A 25,797-nucleotide genomic window follows, 5' to 3' on the forward strand; every position below is an offset into this window, starting at 1 on the left:
CACAATTTCCTTGATTTGAGTGTGTTTTTGACCCCAATTTAACCGCAAACTTTGGTTTCAATTGCGTGAAGCCAAGATCTATCAATTGGTCTCATTTTGCCCACTTCTGTCTCAATGGTACATGGATTGCGATCCATGTTCCACCATAAAATCTGTTGAAATTTCTCAATTTGTTTCTAGTGAGTTTTTGAGGTCCTTGAGCACCAGCTTTTTGAGTTTGGATCAACTTTTAGGTCTCTACCATCAGATTTTTAGTTTTTGAGAGTTATACTCTTTTTTTTTCCAAATATGGTTTTCAACCCTTTTTGCCATGATCTTTTCAACCCGATTTGATGGTGATGGTTTCTTTTTATCCTATTGCTATGTGCTAGAAAGAAACTTGAATAAAAACCAGAACAAAACAATGCAAACTAAAGTCGTAACGAAAAATGGAAGATCACTCTCAAAGCATATAGAAGATTTGAAGGATGAAATGATTTTGGTGTCCCACTCACAACTCTCTTTGCCCTCAAAGGATAGATCTAGCTAGTCCCTCGACTCTAGACTCTTTCAAGCACTAAATCGACATCTAGCTGCTTTACTGCTAATGTGTATGGAATGGATGACGATTCTCTGGATAAAGAAGACTCTAAATATGTACTAGGTTACTCACCACTTAAGGATCATTCCCCAGCAATGGTGCCAATGCTAGCGGGTGATCGCGACAAATGTTTATAGCATAGATATCTGGCATTGACATACTAACGTCAATACTAGATAAGTGACAAGCAAATCACCAACTCCGAGATTGGAAAATTTACATATATCTTATCTTACCGCTCTAGGTCATTACACCATTTCAATGACTAAACGGACTCGAATGGCCACAAAATTTTAAGGGAAGCTATGTTAGGTATAAGGGGACAAGCCTACAAAGTCTAACAGCAATCTAGTAAGGTACCAACATCCCAATCCATCATTTACCAGCACCAAAATTTAAATAGAACAACCCAAACAGGTCTCTCTAAGGTCTAATAACACTCTCCTATGGTCAAAATGTCCAGAAATAGTGAATTAAGCACTCAAAAATAAAGATAAGGCTCGTTGTTGTGTAGTCACAAATCACAACAGAGCTTAAAATGCTTATACTTAAATGAAACAACAAGAAACAAGGAACACAATGCAATTTTTCAAAATTGAACTTGGATTACCCAATCATGAGAAAAGTTGATTACAAATCTGAGTAGAGTATTTGCTTGATAGTCGTACAATAGTGCTCTCTTTTATCCCAAACAATAATGTCATTGTTATGTTCAAACTAAGACTTTTGACCTTTATACCTAGGGCTTTCAAAATGGCCAATGGTCGGCTATTTTGGGCTTTGAGTACATCAAATATTACATCTTACAGGTTTACAACTTTTGGATCAAAATACATATGGTCATATACAAGGTTCCCAAAAAAATGTGATACAATAAATAAAAAAATGTGGTTTGGATAGTGTGTCTAACTAGGATGATAATGCTTATCCTCTCGAGACCTTGACCTTTCACAACTTACCACTCATTGAGCTTCATTATATCGCCGCACTTCCTTTGTGTCAATCCATAAAATCTGATCATTGACTTCTAATGGTTGAACAAGTCAACATACGCATTGTCGAACTCGTTTTAGGGAAAGGAATTGCTATTTTCCATGGGCATGATATCATCCACCCATTGAAATAAACCTATTAAGCTGGCAAAATCATCATTGCTTTTTTTTGGCAAGGCTCACACTATAAGGTGTGGGACGCATGTCTAACCTCACCATCCTATCTTATTGCAGTATTAGCGAGAACCACAATTAATTTATCAAACCATGGGACGAAGCTAAGTTGAATAGTGTATAGAGGCTACAAGAGGTTGTCAATCTCTCAGAAAACAACTAACAACTCGCATCTAACTCAAGCTACACTCAAGTGACTGAATCACCAAAAGCCAATCGCTCATTGGCAAGCAAATCACATCCGTTACAGGATCAATTGACATCCAAATGTAATGAAACTTCTAGGACAAGTTTACAAGACCTAAGCACACATGTCTATGGCCTCAAACCCCACTTTAGGTCAAGTTCCAAAATCGCGATTATTAACAACAATGAACTTTTGACCTAGTCGTTTTCAACCCAGAATGCATCTAAATGCTTAGCAATGATGTCCCAATACCCCGCCTATGCTTATTTTTCGATTTGAACATGTAAATTCCTCTTTATGATGAAATTAGGTGTGGGTCGGCGGCGCCAAAAGCTATGAAATACTGTGAATGGCTTACGTCAATGCGTAGAGCTCTTACCTGTGGTTGCAGTGCAACAAATGCAATCGCAATGTGACAACCGGAGAGGGAGTAGGAAGCACGAGAAGGAGAGAAGTGAGCGTCGTTAGCTCACACTGTGTATTTCTTATCCAAAACTTCTAAAAAACTTACAAAAATTGGCTTTTATATCTTAGCCAAGGTTTTTGAGTGGTCAAAACTAATAATCTGGAGTTCTACCAAAGCTGCAAATTTATTGGCTCATACAATCTGGAAGCTTGTAGCCCTGGCTTATTAATTACAAAGTTTACCAAGAAAATAGAAGTTACAATATTCCCAATTTATCAAAATAATAATTGTTTTACAAGGAGAACTCCGAAAAATGGTGTCCGCGTTATCTTGTTGCTAACATTCCCCCCCTCCTTGCCTGTGTCGTCCCTTGACACAGCTTTATGGGCTGAAGTAGTCTTCGGGTTGACGAGGGCGAGGCGGTCTTTCAGTGCTTTCAGTGCCTTTTGGTATCTGATTCTGCTTTCTTTGTCAGACACTTGCAAAAATTACATGGTGACTTGGTTTTTCAGTTCCACCGTCGAGTAGCCTACAAATCGGGATGTGAGGTTGCTTATCACCAGCGCAAATATCTTCGTTCGCTAGGTCAAGAATCCAGTGTAGAATGATTCTTCAAAAGCTAGCATATTATGTGATGGCAAGAACATGCATCTGGCATAGAATCCATAAAGGATTTCTTCTGAAGGTTGCCCACTCAGATCGTAGCATAGGCCTTTGTTCCCTTCTAAAAATGAGAGCCATGGGGCTCCTGTCTGCTCAGGCTCATTGAAAACCTGTATGCATGTGAGTAGCATCTTGCAGATCTTATATAGCATTGCACAGGAGAGATCTGGCAGTCTCTTGAAGAATGTCATGGGGTCCGTTAGGGTTTTCTCCACGTATTCCTCTGTCGCTTGGCCTCTCTCTGGAGCTGACAGTGTGGGGAAATCGAGCCATGTTGGCCTCTTCTTCTGCAGTGCTTCATGCGCTTGCCATGTCCTTAGTCTGGGTACATGACAAAATGTTGGATCTTTCTGTAAGGCTGTAGGTGCTCTTGTGAACAGAATCAAGTATCTCGGATTCTTGTTCAGCCAGCTTAACCTCCACTTCGGGTGGTCTTTATTTGCGCCATCTTCTTGCATGTCCTTGTACAGCCTTTCTTTTACCTGTAAGAGTTCTACCTTGATGAGAGGGTATGGCAGGGATAGCTGGTGCCATTGAGCGTTGATTTGATGATTTGAGTGACGTTGACAGAGTGTAAAACTCTCAACTCCCAATCCATAGCGGCCTTCCATTGCTCATCCACTTCTAAGGTGATCTTTTCCTTCAGTGCGTCTTCTTCAGATTTTGACAGTTGGACCATGGGCACTGTATCTTCGTCAGTATTGTGGACCTGAAAGTCTTCATCACCACTCGGCTCTGCTGTAGACTGCGTCTCAAATTCAGCAAATGAGACCGAGGGAATGTCAATTTGGGGCGGCTCTGAAGTGCCTGCCTCTTCCTGTGTATCAGGCTTTCCATCTCTGAGGAGTTGATTCATACGCTTGAGTTCTGCAATCTCCTTTAGGAGCTCCTTCTCTCTTTGGACCCGCATCAATGCCAGGTCTCTGCGCTGTGACTGTTCAAGCTTAAATTCTAGTTCTAAATCTCTGTTTTTCTTTTCAAGTGCCTTGTACACCTCATCTGTTCCCTTGATCGAGGCTGCGACTGGATTTTCTCTGATTTGCCGCAAGAAAATAGCCTGATCATTGATTCTCTGTTCGGAGTATTGCAGAGAAGCGTTGGATACATCTAGATGCACTTGAATTTTTTGAGCTGACAGAGAGGTGGTAAGAAGTTCATTTGTCACTTCTGTCAGCTGCTCGTCTTTCACCTTGCAGGCATCAGATAACTTAGTGAGGAGGTCACCTAACTCCTCCATTTCCTTCTTTTGTTTGTCCCAAGCTATCTGATGCTGTTCCACTTCTGTCTTTAGCTCTTGCACTTGCCTTTGGAGATCAGTGATAGTAATCATCCTGTCGTCGAGGTCTCCTTGAAGAGCATCGATGACCATCTCTAGTTCCTTGGCCTTTGTGCTGCGATTTAAGGCTGTTGAGCGGAGTTTCTCTGTCATGTCCTGCATCTGCCTTGCATACTCGTTCACTTTAAAAATTACTTCATCATTGGACTGCCACTCCTCCTGTCTTGCTAGTTGGGATGTGCCTGCAGCCTCCTGTGTTGCTTCTTGCTGTGTTGTAAATGCTGGTGGTACTGTAGAGGTAGATGATTGTTCTTTTCCTTGGCCATCCTGAGGCTTTAATGCCTCGACAGTTTCTGGCTGAGTGGAAATTGGTGTGGGCTCAACCTTTATTGTCTCTTCAGGTGTTGGCATGTCTGCCTTCTCCGACTCGGGCTCTTTCTCATGTGTAGTGGTATGCTCTTTTTCTAGATCTACCTCCTTATCAGTTTCTTGTGTCGTTTTTTGAGTTTCTGCTGCTGTTGCCTGCTCCGGTTCTGCCTCGACTTCCTTTTCCTCTTGTTCTTTGGTGTGGTCAGCCTTTTGTGTGGCTTCTGTTTTGTGGGTGAATTCAAAATCTTTTTCTTTTTCGGTCTTGGCTTCTTCATTGGTATCTTGGCCTGGTGGTGATGGTGGTGGACTGGGCATGAGATGGTCCTGTTGTTCCGGCGGCAGTGAGGTGGGTTGGGGAGATGCCTGGATTTGCTCGGGGAGACTATAACTCATGCTTTATGGCATAGTTTACATGCTATGTACGCGACATCCATGTCTACAGGGGAGTGGGCAGCCTGCTCGGTTAAAGCAGACAATAGGGACAAGGCTACAATTTTGCTCAAATCGAATATACTCGATGAGGACATCGAGCTCTCTCGTAGGCAGGGAGAGTGTTACGGGTCTCTATGCATAGGCGGGTTCCGAGACCCTCCACAGTCACTCGTCCTCTTGAGTCGACTTCGTGAGACGCGACCTCGAGGGCCCTTGGCCGACGAGAGGTCTCTACCTCGGGTGATCACCCTGTTGAGGGAAGCTATACAAGCCACACTCGAGAAGGGAAGCTATACAAGCAGTAGAAAAACGCAAATTCAGCAGTATAAAAACGCAGCAGATCAACGTTTTTAACAGTCCCAAATCAGCCCTACTTGGTTGTAGAAGATCTCCATTTTCAGCCCTCGAAAACGCAGCCAAAACAGTCATTTTCAGCCATCGAAACAGTCCCAAAATTCAACAGATAGAAGACCACAGATTTCAGCCCTAAAGTCGTCGTCGTCATCACCGTCGTCGTCACTGGCATAGTCCCAATTTGCATCAGCTCATTGCATCCGCATTGTACCACTTTGTGCAATCAATAGTAGACCACTCTCGTCGACGAGAGTGGGGCCTTCGGAGGAGGGTTTTACAATGTCTCTGGTGTCGTATTTCTCTTCTCTCTCTATCTCTCAGTCTCGTACACTTGCACGCACAATGTCCATTCACTTTATTTGTGATCATAGAACTTTCAATTCAGAACGGAAGGCTCTCCCTTCCATAAGAACTAAAAGGAACCTTGAGCACAGTTCGGAGCAGTCATCTTGAGCAAAGCGCAAACAATCATATGCTATGGACTTGCCGACAATGTCGACGAAGATGAGGAGGACAACGAGACGGGTTGGAATCTGAAAAACGATTTGGCTGAAATCTGCAAATCTTTATCCACTGATTTTGACTCTATGTCGATGACGACGATGCGCTGAAAACGCAGATGCTGAAATCTGCGTTTTTTGGGTTGAAACTGCAAATGCTCGTGGATCTAACCCTGCCGACGAGGAACTGCTGCGGGAAGGTGAGGTCTGCGAGGTTCGATAATTCTACGACGGAGTCTGATTTGCTGAAAAATGAAAACTTTGGTCTAGATCTGGGTTTCATTGCGATAGATCTACAAAATGCTGGATGGTTATGCTGATGCAAAAACGCTAGGGCCAATCTGCTATCTTGCTGTGGAATCTGCTAATGCTAGGGCTGATCTGTCTTGTGCTGCTGTCGGGAATGATTTGCAGTGCAAAAACTTCAGGACTGATCTGTCATGCAAAATGCTAGGCTTTTCAGATGGGCTTCACTGTCGGTGGCAGCGTCCTCGTATCTTGAGCAGTGGCGTGTTTTGATTACCTTGTACATAGCTACAAAAAGAAAAACGAGTCTGAAGGGAATCGAACCCTGACACTAGCCATATGAGGCTATCACCACGAGACTCCCCATCACCCACCCTTATTAGTAAGATTTCAAAAGAATAAAAATCATTACTTAACAAAATGAATTACTGTGAGATTAAATCTTACCCAATATAGGTTGATTTGTGAGTTGATACGCACGGCTAATAGTCCTCATCGTCATCTCTGAGATTAACCGTCAATAAAATCTCATCTTCATTACCTTTGTTTACTTCTTCAAACTCCTCTGCCGCGTTAAATCTGTGTTGACGTTCATTTCCTCCGTGTGCTCGACATCCACTATTTCTTCCTCTTCGGTGTCTGTAGTGTCAGAGTACGGATGGTTGTCGTTCTCATCATCTACAATTTCATCATGATCGGCAAGGGAAATTCTACACGTCTCTAACATGAATGTGTCTAGATTCGAGGATGTTACCAATTCATCCTGATTTGCTTCCTCAGGGTCAACGCTATCAAACAACTGACGACCTCTAAGTTGGACATGCACAACTTGCCACCATGGATGAGAATCTGGGTTCTTGTAAAAGAATGCTTGCTCAACATGAGTTGGCAGAATGTAAGGCTCTCTTGTTGCACGCATTAACTTTGAGGAGTTGACGGACCAAAATTATGAGGGTTCTCTTCTCATTGTGGCACTATTGCCTTTATACTCGGCACGAAACCAATCCAACTTCAGAATCACCTGTCAAAATGCACGAATTCAAAACTTTAGAATTATGTATAACTTCATAAATCTACATGTCATTGTTGTATGAAGAGGGATTTCATTCACCTGTTTGAAGATCCGATACGATATTTCATAAATGCCGACTACGGTTACCACATAACCCAGTTCACTATCAACAAGATTTGTGTCTCTTGAACTTGCACGTGATAATTTCTTGAAAGAGGCAACAACGGAAGAATCTTGAGTTAGACGTAAGTCATCAATAGCTTTTATTCGAAGATGTTGACCATAAGCCCACATGTTTGTATACATTCGAGCATAGATCAATATATAAATGATATAAGAAAAAAAGGAATATTGCTTGTTTAGTTTAAAGTTTTCAAAACCCAAAAGTTACCTTTCTTTCACATCCGATCTCATAAACTCTCTCTGTTCCCTTGAGATTGTCTCATGATCTCTATCCGCCCATTGCATACAGGTGTATAACCAATCGATGAAAGTAGGTACGTCTTCGATGTTATTTGCATTGGTTTGACGTCTGGATCTCCTGTTTTTACGTCTTCCAACTCGTTGGTTCGCAAGTTTCTCCTCATACTCCTCAACAAATTGTTGCATGCATTCGCTATTATAGACAATGAAAGTAGAAATATCCAAATTATCTTGGATCTTAAGTCGAAAAGGGACTCCCTTACCTCGTCTGACATGGTAGAAGAAGACTCATTTGTCCATACGTGTGGAGGTTCAAAATTGGTTTGCTCAAGATATTCACAAACGTAATACATGTATTCTTTAAGCATCCATCCTTCCGCCATAGAACCCTCTGGTCCTGCTTTTTGACGTACATAACCTTTCAGTACTCCCATAAATCTCTCGGCCCAAAACATCCATCGAGTAGAAACAACACCAGCAAGCTCTATCTCGTCCACTAGATGGATTAGCAGATGAACTTGGATATCAAAAAAGGAGGTTGGAAGTTCCTTCTCCATTAAAAAAAGAAGCTCTATACATTCATGATTCTTTTGTAGAATTAACCCTTTGTCAATTTCTATAGATGTAATTCATCTATCAATAAAAGAAAGAAGATATTAAAGTTATATTTGAATTAAGAACTTATCAACTAAAATTTTACACTAACATTTAATGAGCGATAAATACCTTGCAAGCGATCCAAAGTGATATATTACGTCTCGGACTCCTTGGGTAGTACATCCATAAATAACAAGAGGTAAAACATGATGTATACATGATTAATCCAATCAACAAAACATGCAAGAAAATAAATACTACGAAGATTGATAAAACATTACCTTCACAAAATTGTGCCAATCATGTGTTTTTAAACCAGACAAGCTCTTATCATCTAAAGTGAACATGTTTTGACAAGATGCTCCATATCCTGTAGGTGTACGAATCAATTGAATCCTCTTGTTGATAGTCTGCACCTCTTCTGCGCTGAGTACCCATGGGACAGGCTCATAGGTTGTGTCACGTCCAGTTTCATCAGAAAGTGGCCATAGATTAGGCTTTGAGTTTCGATCCTTTAAGTCATTTCTTGCTGCCACTGTGTCTTTCAATCCAACAAGGTGTTGACATAACGAATGACCAACGTTCTTAAATATATGCATAGGATCAAGAAGATGACATATCTTCAAATCCTTCCAATATTCCAAAGTGTACCATACCGAAGGACTTTGAGCCAGAGAACGTCTTCCTCTGGCTCGCACCTTCACAGCGTCATCATCATCACCGCTTATGATCTCCGACTCCGGATCGATAGCGGGCCCAACAGTCCACTTTAGATACTAATCCTTTGGTGTGTTTGGTATTGGACATTTCCCTTCTTCTACCTTCCTGTTGAAATGTATGGCTTGCCTTCTATTTCGTAGATGATGCTCTTCAGGTAAAAATTGTCTGTGTCGAAGATATATATTTTTGTTGAGGTTTTTGCTATAAGTTGATCTCAACCAATCACCACACACAGGACCCTGCATGAAAAACATAACAAAGATTATTAGCGCAATAAATATACAAAAAACATATGAGAAAATGTATATATCTAAACCATTTACCTGAGCAAAAACCATATCCTAAAAAGTCGTGGATAGTCCATGCTAAAATCCCACGAACAATGAACTGTCTTTCACCAATGCTTCATGACATATCCACGACATCAATCCCTCTCCACAAATCTTGAAGATCGTCAATGAGAGGAGCCAAATATACATTCAGGTCTTTAACTTGTCACTTTCCTGGGATTAAGAGTGAGAGCATTAAATTCTCTTTCTTAATACTAAGATATGGGGGTAGATTATAGTTAATAACTACCACCGGCCATGTAGACCATTTACTTGATATTATAGAAAATGGACTCACACCATCTAATGCTACACCCATCTTTAAATTGCGTGATTCTTTTGCGAAATCTGGCCATAGCGAATCAATATGCTCAAATGCAGGACTATCTTGTGGAATTCGCATTACTCCATCTTTGCTCTTGTGCTCCACTCCCCATGTCATAAGCTTAGCTAATTCGGGACTTTGAAACATATGTTTTATACGCAGAGCCAAGGGAAAATACCTCAAACCTTTCTAGGGACCTTACCTTTCTCATATTGATAACAAGGCGTTTGACATTCTGGGCATGTCACATTGTCCTGATACTGATGTCTATATAAAATACAATCATTGGGACATGCATGTATAGAAGAATAGTCAAGTCCAAGACTACTTATCATCTTCTTCACCTCATCGTGTGATGCAGGAAGGGAATTGCTTGTCGGCAAGAACTTTTGAGAGACTAGCTTGCAAATTGATTAAAAATATGATCAATAACAAGCACCAATGTTTAGAGTGTATCAAACAAATATGTTAGTTGTATACATACTTCAATAGTGCTGAAACGGATACATTACTCCATCCAAAACGGTTTTGAAGATTAAGAATAAGTAAGCTTGCACTTAGTCGTGTCAGTTGGCTTCCTTCGTAGATATGCTTTAGATCTTCTTCTCGAAGATACTTCTCGTTGTTAGGAATATCGCTCGTACTATCATTTTGATGTCAATCCTCAATAAAATCAGCCATGCCATCGTCATTATCAAAGATATCACCACGTCCATTAAAGTCCTTAGAATATTGTTCCTTTAGTCTTGCATACCTATCAGGATCACTCCTGCGTAGGATCCTCATGCACTCTATTGACATTTGAGATACGTCATGTGAATGTTGATTTGTGACGTTATCGATGTCATAATCTGGAATCTGCATATTTGAAGGTAAAGAAGATTGTATCAATAGCATGCTTATATATAAAAGGAGAGAGAGATGTGCATGGAATTCAATAACATTTGGAGACAACAAAAAATAATATTAAAATAAATTAGCGATAGTACGAAACGTAATACAAATTAAAGTGTAGAATTAGGGTACAAGAGTTCAAAACAACATTAGGAATTGTATACAATGAGCTCTTAACCCTCATTTGTAGCCTCATCTGTTAAGGGTGCTCGTGGAGGTCTACGACATCCATAATTGACTAGCAATTCATCACCAGCACGTAATGATTTAATAGCATGGACAACTATATATCTTGGTACATCCCTAGTCATGTGTCTTGGTTCATGACTATTCTCACACTCCACAAATGTGCAATTGGTTCTTGCACTTCTCCCTCGACTACTATTGATTAAACTTGCTATGTTTCCTTGAGAGTCAGGTCTTCCATCAACATAGAGTCTTTGGCCTTCTGCATGTGTAATCCCTCTAGCAGAAAGAGAGGCTGCATTGAGACATAATCCATAAGTAGTCATGCTCTGGATGTAGCGAGTGAGCTGATGCCATGGACCCCATCTATATATAGGTCCACAAAAAGACATAAGGGTGACCTCTGAATGAGGGGGCACATGCAAATCCTATGCAATAAAGACGCCTCGTTCCGCTCCACTGATGGTGGACGGAGCAATCATGTAGCGATTGCCCCAAAAGCCAAAAACCACTCCATCTGAAGGAAGTGGTCCTCCCTGCCAGCCTCCGTATCGTCTACGATCGTAGCTCTGTACTAGATCCTGTAAATGAGTAGGCAATGGATGATCTCCACCCATCTCAGCCTCCAATGGAGGAGGTAGAGGATGTCAAGAAACCTCGAGCTGCAACAACTGACAAATGACCTGTCCATGCCATGTGCGGGAGACATGTGCACCACTGGTAGTAAAGTCATCCTTGCCATCAAGTGAAGATACCTACATATATAATCTAGTTACATTATATATTTTACTCTTTGATTTTTAAAACTCCAATATCAAACAAAGGGAGATCAGAAATATACCATAGGTCGATGTCACTCCCCAGGTGGTGGTGCTTGCTCAAAAGTACCATAAGTCATCTGATGTGAAAAGCACTCCCGTCGTGGCCTGCGATACGTGCCACAACAACGAGCACACCAACATATAATAGGCTCATCATAGTAGAAATCATCGTAAACGGGTTCATGTGCAGTATCGGAACTCTGTGCACCCCGGCTACCGCTAGTAGGAGGTGGTGGTGTACCCTCTGATTGATCCGAATTTGGATTTCAATTACCATAAAAACATGAGACATTTATCAAATGACCAAAATAAAAAATTCAATAAAAGTAACAAAACATTGAAGTCTAATAGTTATATGGTATATTTGACGCTTATTGTAATTTTTGTAAAAAATAGGCGCTATTGTGGTGCCGTCAAACAAGAGAAAGGCAACCATTTGCATGGAGACATGTCAATTCTTCCGTAAGGAGATGCGCCTACGCATTAATTTTCCCCAAAAAAAGGTGTGTGCCTTTGGTAATATACATTAGAATAAATATGAACTTTCCTAGATTGATTCTAACTTTCTCTAATCTATGTTATTTTGTTTATTCGAATTTGCTTAGGAGGCAGCAAGAAAGAGAGTAGCTTTACGTCACACATCAGACTAGGGCGGATTGGACGGGATGGATTTGTGGCCACATTTGTGAGTATAGACCATTCACATTTTAACTTTTAAAGGTAGTATTATTGAATGCAAAAATTAATAAGTCTTTGGTTGTGTCTTAATGTAGACGAAAGACTATCGTCGTGCACCGACGGCACAGGAGATAGAGTACGCCACATACTACGGCTATCGTGCTTTGTGTCAGACACTTACTGACACTCCAGATCCACTTGTACGTATCTTTGTTTTGCTTTGTAGTTTTTTTCATGGTAACTGTAATATATTCTTTTTTTATTTCACTAACTAATACAGGAGCAGCATGGGGAGGCTGATATGACAGAGGTGGCTTGACAGGAGGTCGAGGGGCGACGTCGAGAGGCTGAGAGAAGCAGTGGCCCAATCACTGGCCATGATGGTGATGATCGCGGAGATGGGGATAGTCGTAGTCCCATGGTTCGGACTAGTGGTGGTGGCACTAGTGATCATGAGACCGATGATAGTGATTCTTCCAGTAGTGATGGATCACATAGTGATCCTGCGTAGAGATTTCTTTTGCATATTTGGGATCGTTATATATGTTCAGTGTGTATTACTACATCATATGTGATGATGAGATTTGTTTTGTATATGTAGGGATTGATCACCACACATTTTGGACACATGTACATAAACTTATTGATGATATATACTGACATGTGTTTGTTGCATCACTGAATTTTTCTATTATCAAACAATTAATTATTTGTCGATAAGATAATTAACCTAAGTAACCATCTCAATGTTATTTATTTGTCTTTATATATATCTTTTAAAAAGATGGATTGAAATCATGGTCATTGTGCTACCAAATGGTGATGTGGCATGTGAAACCTAGTCCTAAGTTTTCTGTTAGTTGCTCTACTTCTCAAAATTAAGGCATTTTGATCTTATAGCACTCTTGTGCAAGTCTTTAAGAATATAAAGAAATATTGCTAGGGATGCTAGTCTTTCTACTCAGTTGTTGTTGTCCTGGTTTTGGGTCACTGCTTGTGGCTTTTCGCCCGGTCGGTTTACACATTGTTAAAAAGGCTTCTAATGTTTTTTTGAAGATAAAGATTTGAACTATGACGTTTCAAAGTACCAAGCATCATATGCTCCAAGTTTCAAGTTACGTACCATGTACCATGCACCAACTACAAGCATCATATGCTCCAAGTTTCAAGTTACGTACCATTTACCATGTACCATGCACCAACGACAACTATCAAGTTTCATTATGGAACCTGATACCAAACTCTAAATCAACTGCCAAATCTAACACTAACAATTTTTCTTGGTTTCTATGTAAGGCTCTAGTATTAACAAGCTTTCGATTTTCATATTTTTTGTAAAGGTAGCAGATTTTACGCTAAGTGTCAGATTCTACATATCTTGTACCAAATCAAGTACCAAGTTTCAAGTTGCAAGTACTAAGTACCAAATCAAGTACCAAGTACCAAGTACCTTATACCAAATCTAACACTAAAGAGGTTTTATTGTTTTCATGTTAATTTATTACAGTACCACAAAGTTACACCGACCAATTAATACCATGGACCATGTACCAATTACAAGTACGAAGTTTCATTATGGAACCTACAACCAAATTAAAGCAAGAACCAAGTACCAAGTACTGACATGTACCAAGTACCAAGTATCAACATGTACCAAGTACCAAGTACCGACATGTACCAAGTTTTCTTTATTTTCATGTTAAACCCACATGTCCCGAGTTGTATGAAATAGGGACAAGTTTTTTTTTTTTTTTTGTGGACTCTAGAAACGGTCCATCGGCGAGCCGTTGGAGCTCTTGTGAGTCCACATGGAATGTCCATGTACCAATGAGGCATATGGGCAATCTATACGGCTCGCTAAGAGCTCAAACAACTTGTTGATATATGGATCGTTTTCAAAGTCCTCGAGCAAAAAACGCTCAGAAACAATACATCGGTCAGCTGTTTGAGCTCTCGGCGAGTCCTATAGCTTGCCCACATGCCTCTTTGGCACGCGGAAAAGCTATGTGGGTTCGTAGAATCTTAAATGTTCGCCAATGGGCCATTTCCAAAGTAGTCCACGAGCGTTTTTTTGGTCGTGGACTTCAGAAATGGTCGATCGGCGAGCTTTAGCGCATGGAGCCCATGTGCCAATGAGGCATCTAAACAAGTTATACAACTTGTTTGAACTTTGAAAATGGCCCATTTGCGAGTCGTTTGAGCTTTTGTGAGCCCACATAGCTTGTCCACGTGCCAACGAGGCATGTTGGCAAGCTATATGGCTCACGAGATCTGAAGCGGCTGGCCAATGGATCATTTTAGAAGTTTGCAAGAATTATTTCTGTTATACATCAAGAACGTTTTTCTTAACTGAACAGAAAGAGCCGATTTAGGACTTATAGAAACGTCTGCTACATGACATAAATTATGGGTTTGAGATTTAATATTGGCTTGAGGGCCTGCTATTTTATTTTAATATATATTTTTAATAAACAAACATAATCGTCTACTTTTTATTTAATTTAAAGTTCTAACTTAAAAAATTAGCAAAAAGAGAGAGAGAGAGAGAGAGAGCTGTTTACCATAATTCATCTTGAAGCCAAAATTGTAAATTTATATCGCTTACGTACGTACCGGTCTGATCAACGTCCGCACTACTATGCGAAATGCCAACAAATATATGAGCAACGAGATCAATCACAAATGCAAGAACACCGGCGCGAGAGAGAGAGTTAGAGTTTGTGGGTGTGTGTGTTCCACTCAAGAGCTAGAGTTTGTATGTGTGTGTAGAAGAGCTAGAGAGAGAGAGAGAGAGAGAGAGAGAGAGAGAGAGAGAGAGAGAGAGAGAGAGAGAGAGAGAGAGAGCATTAGAGCTAGATTGTTGTATGTACTGTGTGTGTGAGAGAGAGAGGGGGAGCGGAGAGAGATCACTTATAAAACCCTGCACGTCATATAGTCGTTGCGTGTTCAAAGCGTCGCTGATGCAGTTTTTTTTTTACAAATAAAATAAATTCGTCGCTTAAGCATCTCGTCGCTTATGCCATGCGCCGCTTATTCCACTCATTTTGCCATGCGTCGCTTATGCCACGTACCGCTTATGCGACGGTAACTCGTCGCTATAGCCCTCGTTAAATGCCTCATTTATGCGACGTACAGTAGCGACGGCTACAACGACGCCTTTTTCCCTCATTAATGCGACAAAAATTCGTCGCTGTAGCCGTCGCTATAGGGGGGAAAATGTAGTAGTGTGGGTACCCGCTTCCTCAGCTTTCTTTGCCGCTTCTTCGGCCTCTTTCAGTTTTAAGGCTTTGACCTCTTGGTACATTCTTTCTAAATAATCTTTTGGATCCTCGGCCTCTTTTCTTGTGCGATGCTTTGTTCGAGGTCCCTTCAGGCCTGTGGGTACCCACTTTTTTGGGTCCTTTCCTTGTGCTTGCCGACTGCACTGGTAAGCTTGTTTTTCTCTTTCGAATCATGCTTGTTTTTGAGCTGGCTCCTCTTGGTGGGTAGCCATAGCTTTCCTCTTCATCTCCTCCCTTCTAGCTCTCTTTTCTTCATTGTGAGAGATTTCACTGCTGTGTCACTCTAATGAGCTGTCATCTGATTCATCACCTGATTTAAAAGATCTTTTACCCAATCTTGTAGCTCTTGGAGAGGGTTGTGCAGCCAAGATCCATGTATTCTCATCAGGGGCAGACGATAGGTTATCAGCCATGCCGATGGCATGATAGGCTATTCTTGTCAACACTTCTGGCGCACCCAAGTATGTGATTTTACCCTCCTTCTTGGTGGCCTTAAATGTTGTCAAGACATACTGCGCATGGTCCACAGGCTGCCTTGTTGTTGACTTCAGAACTTGAGTAAAGGTGGTGGCCACGATGTGATTTGGTGTCGTGTACCTTGGTGGCCTTTTTTCCAGGAAATGGAAGTGTTGATGGTACAGATGGGCTGGCTCTTCCACCTGTTTGTGGATGAGATCGGCGAATGTAGCCGTGGCTATCTCCTTGGTAAATGTGCCCGTGGTTTTCCTGTCTCTTGTCCGCATGGTCATTCCTTCAGTGGGCAGTCTGAGTGCCTCTGCCACTATTTCTTTTGTAATTACAACCTCGACCTTGTTCCCTTGGGTGTCTGATATCTGGGCGGTTCCATCTTCTTTGATGGTGGACAGAAGCTCGTAAGCTTTCTGTAAGTCCACTCCGCAAGGCTTTTGTTCGTAGAAATGTCGGAGTCCCAACCTCCGGTTAGCTTCTTTGGTTTCTGGATTTGCAGCTACATCATAGACCTCTTTAGGCAAGAGTTGCAACTCCACCCGATGCCCTTCTCCACTCTTAAACCTGCCAGTGAAGACCGTGGTGTGGTGTTTTTCCAGCTGTTCTTTAGAAAGATAGGATGCTTTTGCCGCCTTGACTGACTCAGGGTCCAGTTGATACGCAGGCAATTCTTGTAGTTTCTCTTTTTGGTTTAGCTTCTTCTCCACAACTTGCATTGCTCCTGTTCAGTGAATAGAGTGCAAAGTTAGCAGATTTGTCGGATTTTTCTCTGGAATGTCCTTTTAGACTGAAATGCTGATATTCTGGTCCAATTGCCTCAAATCAATTTTTGAACAAGCAAAGATGTATAAAATCATGTAAGGAACAAAACTGTATGGTCGAAACAAAAATTTGCAACCAAAGTAAATAATCGTGATTATTTATAGCTGAGGAAAATTTTCAACTTTTTGCAAACTTGGCCTCATAGGCTTGAAGTATATGCAAAATACATGCTCTGAGTGAAATATGGGCTCATTTGGATGCACAGGTTGAAAATGGTACCAGCTTTTGGATTTAGGTCTCTGAAACAGTAGATATAAAGGAAGTTTGAGATTTTAAAATCCAAATTGACTCAAAATTGGCTAGTGGGCTTATCACAACATGTACTTTGGATGTATGATGACAAAATATCAAAATTCCCCAATTTTGACCAAAAAGTAAATAATCGCGATTATTAACTTTTCTTCCAAAATTGACATTTGTTGGCAGAAATTGGTTCTAGGCATGGTATAGACCTTGGGTATGAGATATGAGGTGATTTGGATCAAGAAAAGTTGTTCATAACCCAGATTTTGGCTTGCAAATTCTTCTTTGCGTTTTTGGGCAATTTTACAAGTAATGGGTGGTCATTTTGACTCATACTTGATTTTTGGCATGTAATAGGTGTGTACACATGATAGGTGAGGTGAATTGACAATTTCCAAGCAAAAATCATGCAAAAGTAAATAATCGCGATTATTTACAACAGTGACATAAACTTTGCAAATCTCACAAATTTTGACCTAGACATGTTTCATACACCTAATACAAGTCCTAAATAGAATTTGGCCAAGTTTGGTCATGCCGGCATCACTTTGTGCTCTGTCGACTCTAAAATCACCGTTTTTTGTGATTACTCTTTCTGTTGGGTTGGTCGGTCTTTGAGGCTTTGGACTTGTCCGTAACATAGTCATGAAGCTACCTGTCCAATTCTGGTTCATTTGGAGTCAGTTTGGCTTCGTATGTCGAATTTGAAGCTTTGTAACCTTCAAGCCGTTTTTTTGCTTTTCGAGGGCTTTGCTTGATGGATTTCACCAAACCAATCATATACATTGTATATAGACCTAATTAGCAAGAGTTGGGTCGGAATTCTGGCATTTGCCAAAAACCCTAACTTTTCTACTGGGGACCCCCTTGACCCTGGCCGAATGGCCATCTGATGGTACAAAAAGGTTCTATTATGTTAGGGCATGCTATGGTTCAAATCCCATCCGATTTGGTCAAGCTGGCAGGCCGCTATGGTCAGTTTTAGGTTGTAGGTCTTTGTGCACTGCTCGGTTTCTAGGGTTTTTTCTAGGGCTTTAGACTAGCTACTGGCCGTACAAAATGGATCATTGACGAGTAAAGAACTTACCCCTCATGTCTCGTGTAAGATGGCACTGAAAAAGGTCAACTGTGGGCTCCGGAAATGTCGCGGCAAAAGAGGCCGAAAACTCTCTCTGCAAAGGCTCCAAGTGGAAATGAGGTGGTTTTAGCCTACCCTGTATATCTATACCTGGACTTCCCGAACCAAATTTTCCCAGATTCCCCCGTTAGTCCTACTAGGCCATGAAATCTATGTTAGACTCAAAAATTTCCCTGATCGAATTCCTGTAGCTCATTCTGCAAGAATTTTGCAAAAGTAGGCCTGACCGCCTAATCTAGGCTTACCGCTTCTGTCTTCTGATTTTATTGAAAATTTTTGTGCTTGTCCACCTTGTCCTTCTGATCACCATGGTGTCTTCAGTTTTTCCATTTGAGCTTTCTTGCTATTTATTATTAATTTTGACCTGTTTATTTGAAATAATCAAAGAAAATAGCAAAATTCTCTAAAAAGTAAAGTAAAAATCCAATAATTATGAAAATCACTTGAAAAACACATCTTTATTGTTTTTTGTTGGATTTCTCCATTTTTAATCCTCCTTACCAACAAAAATGATGAACAATACCCAAAAAGGACTTTTTTGATGATTTTCTGATAGTATATACACTATTTACACTCATCGGGAAGATATTATCAATGAATTTTCCCTTGTCGATGAATTATAAGGGCATTATTAGGTAATTTTTCAAAAAATCACACAGTAACATGGAACTTTTTCCTCCCTCTTCAAACGTTGTCCGTAATTACTTAGTACTTAGTGCCCTTCCACCCCTCCTAGATGGCGTACACCGGGACGACTGCGTGCATGGGTTGAACAAATGTGTCTATGCATAGCCGTGATTGGCTCTAGCATGATATGAAGATCAATGCAATTCAAACCAATATGCTGTGCAAGAGCTAGGTCTTGAGTAAATAACTCAAGGGTTTTCGATGTCGAGGTTTGCTGCTGATGTCTTCTAAAGAGAAAAACTTGTAGCCTTTGTGCTCTCTGTTTGATAGTACCATCAGGGTGTTTTAGTAGGTTGATTGCTTGAGCTGTTGGTAGCACGTTAGATGGTTGTCGAGTTTTTTCTCGCCGTTGGTAGCTCGATCGGCTTGGTGCTACATGGTGTGTTAGAGTCTGTTGAGACTTAACTCGCCACTGTTTGATTGGTTTAGTGGAGTGTGGAGAAGATAAGTGCTCCTTTTTCTTCCAAACCCTTTTCATGATCGGTTCCTTGCTCATAGATGCTCGATTTTGTGTTTGAATCCTTGGAACCGTCTTATGTTTCTTCGGTGAAGTTTTAGGCACTCAGATCTGAATTGGTTTATCCTTAAGTTGTGCTTTTGGTACCCAAATTTGCCTGACTCCTTACATGCTACTTGTAGCATTTGTTTGTCGTGGAGATGGAGAAGATTTGCTTCATGAATTGGTCTTCTGATTGCATCTTTTTCATTCCTCCTTGCTTGGTGCAACTGGAACGATGAGTTGCCCTCCTTTAGGTGATAGCTTTAGCTGATTCGTATCCCAATCTGGTACTGCTTCGTATGTACGCATCCAAGGAATGCCAAGAATCATCGTCTCATTCATGTGTTCATCTAGAAAGCATACAAACTAATGCGGACATGAAAATCCATGTACTACCACGTTCAAGTTGACTACTCCCAATGCTGGAGTTGGATTCTTGTTGCATCCTCTGATTGTCGTTATTCCTGCGGTCAATGCTTGACTTGTTGCCTTCTTGTATGTGGAATAACTGATTGCATTCACTCTAGATCCTGTGTCTACCAAAGCATTGGTGCTATGATTGTTGAGCTGTACTTTGATGCGTAGATCCATTCTCTCTAACCAGTCGTCATCTGTTGAAACTGCATCTTTAGGTAATTCCCATTGTCGATCATCTATTTCCAAAGTGTTGATGGGAATCGGTATCTGTTGATTCTTGAAATCAACTTCACGCTTGAGTACCCGAAGTCTAGCTTCCTCTTGGCCTCATCAATAACCTGCTCGTTTGATCTTCCTTTGTTTGGCTGCATGCATTCTTTCTAGCAATTCATTGGTTAGTGGCAAGTTTTAAACGACATCCACTAATCCAATTAGCCATTGGTTCACCATCTAGGGTGGACAATTTTACTGCTCCACTTGGAGATACATCTTTAATGATAAGTGGTCCGTTTTCCTTTTTCTTAAACTTGGGAATGTGTTGCTTAAGGGAATAGACTAGAAATAAGTCCCCTTTTTTGAAGATTTTGGTGATTAAGTGGGAATCAAAAAACTATTTTTGTTTCTGCTTTTGTGCATAGATATGAGCTACAACAGTTAGCCTTTGCTCGTCTAGATTTTCCAAATCTTCAAGTCTTTCTGACAATTCATGTCCCATCCACTCAAGATTCTGTGCTACCCTTAATGTCAGCAATAGAAATTCTATTGGGAGTATGGCATCAAGACCATAAACAAGGTTAAAGGGTGTAGCATTCAGAGCTGTTTTGAATGAAACTGGATAAGCCCATAGAGCAGCATGGAGATTCATTTCCCAGTCTGTCCTCCCTGAACTAACCACTTTAGTCAGTACCGAGCTAAGAATTTTATTTGTATGCTCAGCTTGTCTGTTTGCTTGTGGGTGATAGGGAGCTGATTTGTTATGGATGACCATAAACTCATTAAGCAAATACTCTATTACGTCATTGAGGAAATGAGTTCCCCGATCACTGACAATCTCTATTGGCAGTTCATATCTCATGAATACATACTCATAGAAAAATGCAGCAGTGGTTCTGGCATCATTATTTTGAGTCACTTTAGCCTCGGCCCACTTGGTCAAATAGTCCATAGCTACAATGATATATTGAGCTTGGTCCATCATTGGTCTTAAGGACATGCTATCTACTCGTGTTGACATTTTTGCTCGTTGACAAGCATCACACCTCCAAACATATTCTTTGGCATCGGCAAAAAGTGGTGGCCACCATATACCTGCCATCAAGATTGCTCTTGTGGTGGTCTCACTAGAAAAGTGACCTCCAGCTAATCCAGCATGTGCTTGTTCCATAATCGGAATATACTCGTCTTCATTTGCACAAAGACGTAAATATTGATCTTTACCTCTCCGATACAATTGGTTCCAAATAAGAGCATAGTCTCTTGCTTCAGTTTCAATTGCTCTTTGACAGCGTTTACTCATATCCTTAGGAAATGTTCGGCTCGATAAGTAAGTAACCAGATAATTACTCCACTTCGGAACAAGTGACATTTAAAACAATGTTACATGAGGAATGGGTGGTTGTTTTTGACATTGAGGGCAATCTTTTACAAAAGATCTAATATCTCTCCTCATAGCCGGCCAAAGTACTCCAAGTCTCAAGATTCGTTGCATAGTTTGGTATTCCGCAATGTGGAGTCCTACTATGGTAATATGTGCTTGACTTAGGTATTGATCCTTTTCTTCAGGGTTAATGCATAAAAGAAATATCCCGTCTTGATTTCTCTTATATAGCCTTCCAGCTAGTAATTGATACATAGCTAGTAATCAATTATGATAGGAAGTGGTATTTGTGAGTCCACTTGAGCTATTGTCATCAATGACACAATTTTTTCCGACCATCTAGGTATCATTTCCACGGCGGAGAACAAATAGGCATCTGGTAGATCATCATCTACCCCTTTAGGTGATTCCCCTGAAACAATCCTTGACAAATGATCTGCTCTTTAGTGTGTAGTGTATTTTTTTACAACCATAGTGAAATAATATTCAAGAAGTATGATGAACCATCTCACTATTCTTCCTATGCTGCATGGCTTGTTGACCAAATATAACAAGGCTTGGTGGTCCACAAAGAATGCAAACTTGTTGGCTAGTAGGTAATGTCTATACTTTTTAACGGCATAGATCATTTCTAGTCCTTCCCTTTCAGTGGTGGTGTAATTCTTTTCTGCCATGTTGAATTGTCGGCTAGCATAAGAAATAGGAAAGTCAAATTTTCCATCTCCTGGTTGGGCTAGTATACAACCAATAGCAAAGTTTAAAGCATCTACATGTACGTGGAATACCTTATTCCAATCGGGTGCTTTCAATATTGGAGCTGAGGTGAGAGCTTGCTTAAGCTTCATGAAAGATTCTTCACATGCCTCGATCCATTCAAAGTGCGTAATCAAGCTATACATGGGTTTTGCACTTATAGCGTATATGTAGATGAAGCGTCGGTAATATCCACAATGTCCTATGAAGGCTTGTACCCCCTTGACTATTGTTGGTTTAGGCAAATCAACAATGACATGAATCTTTTCAATATCGGTAGCTATGCCATTTTTAGACACTATATGTCCAAGAATTTTCCCTTGTCTTCCCATGAATGTGCACTTTTTAGGGTTTAAGAAAATCCTATAAAGTCTACATTTCTCGAATACCTTTTTGAGGTGTTCAAAATGATCAACCGGGATTGACGAATGTACGCATAGATCATCCATGTATACTTCTAAGAATTTTCGCAGATAATCTTTGAAAGCATGGCTCATCAATCTCTGAAATGTGGCTGGAGCATTAGTTAACCCAAAATGCATAACCCGATAGGCAAATATACCCCATTCTGTTGCAAAAGCAGTTTTATGTTGATCTTTTGGGTCAACCAAAAGTTGATTGTATCCCAAAAACCATCTAAGAAGCTGTAGGCTTCTTTTCCTGCCACTCATTCTAAAACATGCTCGGTTATTGAAAGAGGAAAGTTGTCTCTAATGGTAGCTGCATTCACTTTTTTGAGATTAACACACACTCGTAATTTCCCATTCTTCTTAGGTACTACCACAATTGGAGACACCCAATCTGTGTGTTCAATTTCGTAAATGAATTCGGATTCCTTCAGTTTTTCAATCTCTTTTTTGATCTTTCTGGCAAATGTTACGTTGTAAGTGTATGGTCTCTGTCTACTTGGTTTTGCATCCTTTCTCATGGGTATAGTATGTTGACAGATTTCTGGATTGACACCCTTGAGATCCTTGTAAGACCAAGCGAAGATATCCTGGTATTCCTTTAACAAGCTCAGCAAAATCTTTTCTTCTTCTTGTGTTAGGTCATTTGCAATGTACGCCAGTTTAGGCTCTTCTCCTGGTTCAGCCAAGTCTACCCTTTTAGTGTTTTCAGGTCCTTTGTAAGACTCACCTTGTTTTCGTAGTTCCCTAACAGGTTGTTCGATTATGATTTTCCGATCTTGGAGAGTATACTTTTTGTAATGGGATGGAACATGCATTACATCCTTACCATCCCCTTCCGTGGTTTTCATTTCGGTTGTGTATATCTCCTTTAGAGCTTTTTTCATCTCTTGATATTTCTTTTTCCGCTCAACTCTGGTCATGAGTGGTTTTTTATCCTGATGTTCTTTGTGAGTACCCTTCCTTGCTTTTCTCGATGTCTGAAACATTTTTAAGTTTCTGTTTGAAGGATATCTGTCCGTTATTTTGTCCTTGACACAATCATTAGCATTTATCTGCATCAGGAATTGTGTTTTACTGGAGACTGATGGCATAGGTCGTGTTTTCACAATTTTGGTGTCTCTCTTTCTTCTATACCATTTTTGTCTTCTTGATTTCTGGTTTGGAAAGTCAAAAAACTTTTCCTCCCCTCCCTTGAAGAGTAACTGAGCTCTTGTATGCTCTTTTTATGACCCCGAATCTTCTGAGGTAGCTGAGTGTTCATCTAATTCATCAGTTGCATCGTAATAGAGGTCAAGAAAGACTTGTTGAGCTTTCATCAAGTTCTTTTTTTTTTCATCTCTGTTTTCAATGTTAAGGACTGATATCATTTGGATGGGAATTATGTTGTAGCCATCCTCATTGCAAAATTGAGTAGGCATAGACGTATTCACACATACATCCATTGTCGCTAAAATTTTAGTCCACTCGAATGGGTTCCTCTCGTCTCAAACTTCCATTTTCTGAAGCTCCGCACATCCAAATAGGAGTGTCTTTGTTTAACCAAGATGGGAGTTTAGTTTCAGCCAAAGAGACTGAATCAAACTCTTGGATGGGTGTTTTCAAGACATCTCTATAGGTGTGATCTTTTAGGTTGACTCTTGTTATAGATCCCACCTGCTTCAAGTACAGATAGTCGTTTCCCGAATCTTGGATAAGCTGTACTTGTCTCATGAAAGGTCTTCCCAATATGATTTCATAGTTGAGTTTTTTCCCAAAGTCTACCATGGCAAAAGTGTGTTGATATTCAATTCCACAGGAGTTGACTATCACTTTTTCTAGTAGCCCTAGTGGTCTCTCAATGTGTCCGTCAGCCAACTTTAATTTCATTCACGTTTGTCTAATGGCTGGCTGTCCCCAGGATTCCCATACTGCTTTAGTGGCTATGGCTATGCCAGCCCCAGTATTGCCATTGTTTCAATGTTATTATATTTCACAGGGAGGGTAGTGTTTCCTTCTTCCCCTTCATAGTATTCTCCGACCTTGTTCATAGGAACTGATCGAATCTCTTTGTTTTCCATTTCATTTTTCAAATTTTCCAAATTCTTAGAGATTAACCCCGTTATCCGCATCTTCTCTAGGGTTTTCTGTAAATCGTTCCATAAGTATGGCCTGAGTTTCAATAGTTCTCCCAAAGTAAGGGTGTATTGGATGGGTGTAGACATGATTGAATGAATGTTGTCTACTTCTAAGGTCTATTTGGCTTGTTTTACTTGAGTGGTCTTGCAAATGATGGATTCATCTTCGTTATCTCCCAAGTAAGAAGGTAATGTTTTTAATATCAATGGTCTAGATATTCTTGAAGCCTCCGATCCACAATCCCCGTACAAGGATTGTAAATCCATGTTCATATCATATGGTAGGTTATCCAACCAGATTTCCTCTATAGGAGCTGACTTTAAAGTTAGGCCCCCATCATTGATTTCTCTTACCTTTTCCCATAAGTGTCCTGACCAGTCTTCCTCTACAAATGGAATTCCGTCTAAGGTATCTTCGTTGTTCGGCACTATGAGCTCTGGTTCATTTGTTTCAAGGTGGGGTTCTGCCACCACATTGGATTTTGCTTTCGTTTCTTCTACAGTAAGCTCTTCCGGTTTTGCAATATTTTCAAGCTTGGGTTTTTGTTTATCCATCATTTCTTGCGTGATTCTTACCAAGTTTTGATAAGCCTCCAAGCCTCCAGCTTTGCTGCTTCCATGTCTAGAGATGGATAGTTTTTTCATTTGTTTTCCATGTTTTGGCATGCTTTAAGTACTGCTTGGTAAGCTTCCAAGGCAGCATTAATAGGCTCAAAAATTTTATCAACCAGAATGGATCCTCCAGATTTCACGGTTGTTTCCTTGAATTCACTGCCAGTTTCTTTCAACTTGTCCTGGGCTAGCATTTTTGCTTTCTCTTCGTTTTCAACCCGTTGTTTTTGTTTTCTCGTCTCATATCTTTTGCTTCTGCTCCTTTTGATTCTTTGAGAAGAAACTTTCGTGTTCTCCGAATCATTAGAGGAATTGTGTTTCTTTTTCTTTGCCTGGGCTCTAGTGATTACCTTGATTGTGGTTCGCTCTCTGATGAGCTACTCCACATCACTTGGACTACGTTTACTACAGTTTTTCCCTTGTTCAAAGGATTCTTAGGACAATCTTCAGGAAAGTGTCCTCCCTTTTTGCAACATTGTATGCAATAGGCCTCAATTGGTTTGTGGTTTTTGTTAGGCTTTGGACATTCGTTCTTCCAATGGTGATCAGCACCAGAGTTATGACAGTTTTCTGTTCTGGGCTTCATCATGGG

At 40.5% G+C, this 25,797-nt stretch overlaps 2 pseudogenes; one reads left to right on the plus strand and one right to left on the minus strand.

The window, feature by feature from the left end:
- Nucleotides 1–6,661: 6,661 nt before the first annotated feature.
- Nucleotides 6,662–6,906, minus strand: LOC147435025 (uncharacterized; annotated as a pseudogene).
- Nucleotides 6,907–11,841: 4,935 nt separating this feature from the next.
- Nucleotides 11,842–12,675, plus strand: LOC147435026 (uncharacterized; annotated as a pseudogene).
- The last annotated feature ends 13,122 nt before the right edge of the window (nt 12,676–25,797 follow it).

This window comes from Adiantum capillus-veneris, chromosome 19, assembly GCF_014529385.1.
Source record: "Adiantum capillus-veneris isolate H3 chromosome 19, ASM1452938v2, whole genome shotgun sequence".
In the NCBI taxonomy this organism is placed as follows: Eukaryota; Viridiplantae; Streptophyta; class Polypodiopsida; order Polypodiales; family Pteridaceae; genus Adiantum; species Adiantum capillus-veneris.